At 34.6% G+C, this 8041-nt stretch overlaps 1 pseudogene; it reads left to right on the top strand.

Moving 5' to 3' along the window:
- The first annotated feature begins 559 nt into the window (after positions 1–559).
- Positions 560–2124, top strand: LOC118710539 (annotated as a pseudogene).
- Positions 2125–8041: the final 5917 nt, after the last annotated feature.

Below are 8041 nucleotides of genomic sequence, written 5' to 3'. Positions count from 1 at the left end.
TCTTTCACCCATCCCCAAACCCATTTGCGCTGACAACTGTCAGTCTGTCCTTTGTATCTATGGGTCTGTTTCTTTGTTGTTTGTTAGTTATTTTGTTCATTAGGTTCCATATATATAGTGAAATCATATCTTACTCATCTTTATCTGATTGCATGGATGTATCTGGAGAGTATCCACATTTCCTTTTCTTAAACTTGGGAAGCTGACATACTCATTACTTCCTACTCTGTTGTCCTCTGAATAGTTTCCCTAGGACACAACAGGTATAAACATTGGTACTAAGGCATTCAAAAACACAGCAACAGCAACAACCTATCTTTGATCTCCTTCTGAGATGTTTTTAAATTTCAGATTATGCCAGGTTGGAATGCAGACTCAATTAGCCATTGTGAGCACACTGTTGGTTTTGATATTTTCTTGTCTTTTTGGTGGGCCAGAGGGTAAAATTGAAAATTACTACTTCAGTGCTTGAAAGAGTTAATGTAGCTTCCAGAAATGCTTATTACACTCCCAGGAGTAGTGTAAGCATTAGGAGAATCTGGCTTACTTTATTGGTAAAATGCACATCTGCTACAGGACAGCATTGGGACAACTGCTGATTAAAGGAGACTTCAGTGACTCTGCTCCTTTGGAGAGCACTATCAAAGCAAGCTTACCAATTACAAAGTGTTTAAGGATTATATTCAATATCCAGTGTGCCTTTTATCACCCTTTCACACAAGTAACTATATGAATATAATCAGCATTATTTTATATGTTTAAATACTCCCTCCATAACTTTTAGCTGCTTTATCATCTTCCATCCAAGTACTAACCAGGCCCAACCCTGCTTAGCTTCCGAGATCAGATGAGATCGGGCGTGTTCAGGGTGGTATGGCCATAGACTGCTTTATCATCTCAGTTCACTGGATTACTACTCATCTCCACTTCACTTGGGGCAGTCAAGAAGGGAGTTTGAAATTTATCCCTCCATGTAGCTAAAATCTCAGAAATTGAAAGCAATCAGGCATTTATAATGAATATAAGATTAAGGAGTGATAATACTCTCCAGGTAAATCCATGCTATTGCAAATGTCTAGTTGTAAGTGATAATGAAGTATGGAGAGATTAGTTCTACAGTGGAAACATTGTGAAAGAATGAGGTGCAGTAGTATTGCATGTTGCAAAATCATGAATTAGATTGAATCATTAGAAATTTGGGCTCATTATGGTGAACTGGATTTACTAAGGACATTATTAGATTTAATCTACAGGAATATTTCCCCTTAGTAGACCTCAAAGAACCTAATAGATATGTTGATTTTTTTTCTTTTGTTGTAATCTGAGATGGCACAACTTATTGCCCTGTGGATATCTGTTGGTTTTGCTCATGGTGTTTGTAATACTGATAACTTCAGTTTGTTATCCATTACAATTGACTATGGTCCATTTAGTTTTATGGCGGTCTATAGCACATATTTTGTACCAAACACATCCGAGGATGAAAGAAGATATAAAATAAGAAATAGGCAATGTTTAATTTGAATAAATTGTTACCAGCTCTAAACCCATTACTGGATCCATAGCAAAAGCAGCTTGCTGATCAGATTCTGTAGGGGTATGCTATTCTTTATTACACAAGATTTAAAGAACTGTTCAAAGCCAAATTGGGACTACTTGGAGAAAGGAAGGGTGATGAGGATTTAATTGCATTTCTCTTACTTCTCATGGAAAAGACAGAAACTGATTTTACAATGACATTTAGGCAGCTCAGTGAGATTACTCAAAACCAGTTATGGCAGCTCAACATTCCTCAGCAATTCTGGGCACTGAAGATGATTTCAAAACATGAACTCTTTCCTGCCTGGGTGTTCTGTGTCCCAGGACCTTTTGAGACTGAAGAGTAATATGAGTGAATCAGTTTTTGAAAGAAGAAAAATGATGACTGTTAATCCTAGATATGTGCTGAAGAACTGGATGGCAGAATCTGCATTGCAAAAAGCAGAAATGAATGATTTTTCAGAGGTCTGTCTTCCGCAAGTTCTTCAGCATCCTTTCAAGAAGCATTCTGCAGCTGAGAAAACAGGTTACTCCTTACCTACTCCTGCTTGGGCTAGAGATCACAGAGTTAGCTGCTCATTGTAATTTGGAAAAAAGTAATGAATACTTCTATCATTGAACTCAAAATAGAAAAATAAATTTGATAAATTCTTAATGATTATGTTTTGATGACAATCCTGAATTTCATAATTATTATATATAAAATATTTTAACCACATAAACTGAACCTATTCTTTGTAAAAATAAACAAATAACAACAACAAAAACAAATGAGGGACTTATAATATCATTCAGATTCTTTTATCATAATTTGTCCAAATCCTTTATGTTTGAGAAATTCCCATATCCACCTCCCTTAGTTTGCCAATTCAGTCTGTCTTTATATGAGGTATTTTTTTCAACATATCATAGCATATAGTATTTTATGAATTTTCTTTGCAAAGAAATAGGGAAGAGGAGGTCCATTTCAAAGCTGTTACTGCCATTAGGTAGCAATGTGTTTCTGAAAATCAAGAGAAAACTGGACATTAAATGTTCCATAATGAACATTTAACACATTATAATTTTGCGTAGTAAAACCTTATTTTATAACCAATTGCATGTTACATGATTTGCTTTCTAATTGAAAAATCATATTGGTAAGACATAAAGAAGTACTGTAGGTAGATTTTTTAAATTGTTTTAAAATTTCTTTATTGATTAAGGTATTACATATGTGTCCTTATCCTCCAATTATCCACACAACCCCCCACTCATGCCCTTAAACCCCTGTTGTCAGTGTCCATTGGTTAGGCTTATATGCATGCATACAAGTCATTTGGTTAATATCTCCCCCTTACCCCCACCCTTCCCTACCTTCCCTCTGATGGTCTGATCAATGTTTTGTTTTTTTATGTTTTTGTTCATCAGTTTATGTTGTTCATTTTATTCCATAAATGAATGAGATTATGTGATATTTATCTTTCTCTGCCTGGCTAATTTCACTTAGCATAATGCTCTCCATCTCCATACATGTTGTTGCAAATGTTAGGAATTCCTTTTTTTTTTTTTTTTTTTTACCGCAGCATAATATTCTATTGTGTAAATTTATCACTGTTTTTGAATCCATTCATCTGCTGATGGGCACTTAGGCTGTTTAAAAATCTTAGCTATGATGAACTGTACTGCTATGAACATAGTGGTGCATATATCCTTTCTGATTCATGTTTCTAGTTTCTTGGGATATATTCCTAGAAATGTGATAACTGGGTCAAATGGGAGTTCCATTTTCATTTTTTTGAGGAAACTCCATATGTTCTCTAGAGTGGCTGTACCAGTCTGCATTCCCAACAGCAGTACGTGAGAGTTCCTTTTATTCCACAGCCTCACCAGTACTTGTCATTTGTTTATTTGTTGATAATAGCTATTCTGACACGTGTGTGATGGAACCGCATTGTCTTTTGATTTGCATCTCTCAGATGATTACTGACTTTGAACATGTTTTCACATGTCTCTTGGGCTTCTTTCTGTTTTCTTTAAAAAGTATCTATTTAGGTCTGTTGCCTATTTTTTGATTGGGTTGATTATCTTCCTCTTCTTAAGTTGTATGAGTACCTTGTAAATGTTGGAGATTATACCCTTATTGGTGATAACATTGGCAAATATGTTCTTCCACGCAGTGGGCTTTCTTATTGTTTTGTTGATGGTTTCTTTTACCGTGAAAAAGCTTTTTATTTTTATATAGTCCCATTTGTTTATTTTCTCTTTAGTTTCTATTGCCCTAGGAGCAGTATCAGTGAAAAAATTGCTTCCTCATATGTCTGAGATTTTGCTGCCTGTGGATTCCTCTAGTATTTTTAAGATTTTCCGTGTTATGTTTAATTGCTTTTTCCATTTTGAGTTTATTTTTGTGTATGTTGTAAGTTGCTGATCTAGTTTCATTTTGTGTATGTGTCTGTCCAATATTCCAACACCATTTATTGAAGAGACTGTCTTGAATCCGATATATGTTCATGCCTCCTTTGTTGAATATTAATTGAGAATAGTGGTTTGGGTCTATATCTGGGTTCTTTATTCTATTCCATTGGTCTATATTTCTGTTCTTGTGCCAGGACCAGGCTGTTTTGAGAACAGTGGCTTTGTAATACAACTTGAAATCTGGTATTGAGATCCCACCTACTTTGTTCTCCTTTCTCAGGATTGCTGTGGCTATTCAGGGTCTTTTTTATTCTGGATAAATATTTGGAAAGCTTGTTCTAGGTCTGTGAAATATGTGGTTGAAATTTTAATGAGGACTGCATTAAATCTATTGATTGCTTTGGGTAGTATGGACCTTTTATTGATATTGATTCTACCAATACATGAACACATTATGTTCTTCCATCTATGTCTTCTTCTATTTCTTTTTTCAGTGGCTTGTAGTTTTCTGTGTATAGGTCTTTTACCTCCTTAGTTAAGTTTATTCCTAGGTATCTTAAAATATTGGTATGATGATAAATGGATTTTCTTTTTTAGTCTCTCTTTATGTAAGTTATTATTGGTGTATATAAATGCCATATATTTCTTGGCATTAATTTTGTATCCTGATGCATTGCTGAGTTCATTTATTAAGTCTAATAATTTTTTAATGGAGTCTTTAGGGTTTTCTATGTACAGTATCATGTCAATTGTGAATAAGGACATTTTTACATCTTCTTTTTAAATTGGGATGCCTATTGTTTCTTCTTCTGATCACAATAGCTAGTATTTCCAGTACTCTGTTTTACAGGAGTGGTGATAGTAGGTATCCCTGTCCTGTTCCTGTTCTTAAGGAGAATGGTTTTAGTTTTTGTCCATTGAGTATGATGTTAGCTCTGGGTTTGTCTTATATGGCTTTTATTATGTTGAGGTATAATCCTTCTTTTCCCACCTTGCTGAGAGTTTTTATCAAGAAAAGGTGTTGGATATTGTCAAATGCTTTTTCTGTCTCAATTGATATAACTATGTGATTTTTATCTCTCAATTTGTTGATGTATCACATTTATTGATTTGAGGATACTGTACCATCCTTGCATCCTTGGAATAAATCCTACTTGGTCATGGAGTATGATCTTTCTGATGTACTGCTGGGTCAGATTTGCTAGAATTTTTTTGAGGATTTTGGCATCTTTCTTCATAAGGATATTGGCCTGTAATTCTCTTTCATTGTGTTGTTTTTATCTGGTTTTGCTATTAGGTCAATTATGGCTTCGTAGAATGAGCTTGGAAGTGTTCCTTCCTATTCAATTGCTTGGAATAATCTGAGAAGGATAGATGTTAATTCTTACCTGAGTATTTAGTAAAACTCCCTTATAAAACTGTCTGGCACTGGGCTTTTTTTTTTTTTCTGGAAGTTTTTTGATGACTGCATCAATTTTCTCCATATTTATAATCAAATTAAGATTTATTTTTCCTGATTGAGTTTTGGAAGGTTGTATTTTTCTAAGAATATGTCCATTTCTTCCAGGTTGTCCAGTTAGTTAGAATAGAATTGTTCATAGTATTTTTTAACAATCTTTTGTATTTGTGTTGGGTCTGTTGTTATTTTGCTTTTTTCATTTCTGATTTTGTTTATTTGGGTCCTCTCTCTTTGTTTCTTAATTAGCTGTGTAGAAGTTCATCGTTCTTGTTTATAATTTCAAAGAACCATCTCTTGGTTTCATTGATCATTTGTATTGTTTGTTTTGTTTTGTTTTGTTTTGTTTGGTCTCTTTGTTATTTATTTCTGTTCTGATCTTCATTATCTCCTTCCTTCTGCTAACTGTGGGATTTTCTCGTTGCGCTCTTTCTAATACTTTGAGTTGTAGTGTTAGATGATTTATTACCATTGTTTCTTGTTTTTTGAGGTAAGCCTGTAGAGCTATTGTATAATCTTCCCTCTCATGACTTCTTTTAATGTTTCCCATATATTTTGGATTGTTGTGTTTTTATTGTCATTAGTTTTCCAGGTTTTTGAAATTTTATTTTTTGATCTCATTGGTAGTCCAATCATTTTTAATTGCATGTTATTCAGCTTCCAAGTGTTGGACTCTTTTAGATTGTTTTTATTGTAGTTGATTTCTAATACTATGCAATTGTGGTCTGAGAAATGCTTGATATGATTTCAATCTTATTGAATTTAAAGAGATTTTGCTTGTGATCAAATATGTGGTCTATTTTTTTTAAATGCCCCATGTGCACTTGAGAAAAACATATATCCTGTGGCTTTGGGTTGAAATGTTCTGAAGATGTCAATTAAGTCCATCTGATCTAGTGAGTCATTAAGGATTGCTGTTTCTTTGCTAATTTTTTCTATAAGGTTTATCTAGTGATGTCAGAGGTGTATTAAAGTCCCCTAAGATGATTGTATTGTTGTGTATCTCTCCGTTGATATCATCCAGGTGTTTTTTTTTTTTTTAATGTATTTGTGTGCTCCTGCCTTGGGTGCATATATGTTTCTCTGGGTTATATTCTCTTGTTGTAGCAATCCCTTTAGTATTGTGAATTGGCTTTCCTTATCTCTTGTTATAACCTTCATTTTGATGTCTATTTTGTCAGATATAAGTATTGCTACCCCAGCTTTTTTTTTTTTCATTTTAATTTGCCTGAAACACATTTTTCCATCCCTTCACTTTCAGTCTGTGTGAGTCTCTTGTTCTGAGGTGGGTCTCTAGTAGATAGCATATATTAAGGTTATGTTTTCTCATCCATTTAGCCACTTGATGTCTTTTGATTGGATCATTTAATCCATTTATATTTGAAGTTATTATTGAAAAGTACTTGTTGTAGCCATTTTTGTGTGTGTGTGTGCCTGTGTTCTTTCTTACCTTTTTAATTCTTCTTTTTATACCAGACCCTTTAGCATTTATTGCATTGCTGGCTTGTTAATGATAAACTCATCTTTTTTTATTGTCTGTGAAGCTCTTTATTTACCCTTCAATTTTGAATGATAGCTTGGCTGCATAGAGTATTCTTGGATTCAGTCCCTTGATTTGCATCACTTTGTAAATTTCCTTCCATTCTTTTCTATCCTGATGTGTTTCTGTTGAAAAATCATTTGGTAATCTAATGGTGGATCCTTTGTATGTAACTTTCTTTCTCTTTCTTGCAGCCTTTAATATTCTCTCTTTGTCCTAAACATTTGCTATCATAATTATGATGTTTGTTTGTGTGGGTCTTTTTGGGTTCATCTTGTTTGAGACTCTGTGCTTGTGCGATACCCCCCGTCCCCTGTCCCCCCCACCCCCCAAACACACACACACATACACATCAGGGAAGTTTTCTGACATTATTTCTTCAAATAGGTTTTCTAACACTTGTTTCTCTTCCTTTTGTTTTGGAACTCTTAATATGCATATATTATTATGTGTATGTTATTTCCTTTCATGTTCTCCCATAGTTTCTTTAGGCTCTCCTTCTGTCAGTTATTATTATTTTCTCTAATTGCAGTTCAGTTAGGGTGTTTTTTGCTTCCCTGTCTTCTAATTCACTAATTAGGTTATCTGCTTTTCCTAGTATACTTTTGAAACTTTCCATACTGGTTTTTTTTTAATTGCAGCTATATCACTCTTCATTTCTTCTTGATTCTTACATAAGTTGTTGATTTTTTCATCCATCCAGTCAATGAACTGTATGACGCTCATTCTGCATTCTTTTCTGACATATTGCATACCTCTGTTTCACTTAGCTGTTTTTCTGTTGATACCTCCTTTTCTTTTCTTTGGTGGTTTTTTTGTCTACCCATTTTTTTGTCTCACCAACTCATCTAGATGTGAAGTTCTGCTGGGTCTGCTCCTTTTATGGCAGATGCTCCTCAGAATGTGGTTGTAGTGGCTGCTCTTCGGTTGGCAGCAGCTCCTCTGGAGGGTTCTGTTCGCAGCTGTGGTGGCTCCTCTGGCTGGTGGAGGAGACTTCTTGCACATTTTCTCTTCCTCAGATGGGGGTGGGCTGATTATGAGACTGATCCTTCTCATATGGGGGTGGTTTTCATGGGGTTCCTGTTTCTGGGATGTGGGCAGGATGCTTA

The sequence above is a fragment of the Pipistrellus kuhlii genome, unplaced genomic scaffold (genome assembly GCF_014108245.1).
Source record: "Pipistrellus kuhlii isolate mPipKuh1 unplaced genomic scaffold, mPipKuh1.p scaffold_m20_p_76, whole genome shotgun sequence".
In the NCBI taxonomy this organism is placed as follows: Eukaryota; Metazoa; Chordata; class Mammalia; order Chiroptera; family Vespertilionidae; genus Pipistrellus; species Pipistrellus kuhlii.
This window is presented reverse-complemented; position numbering and strand designations above follow the sequence as displayed.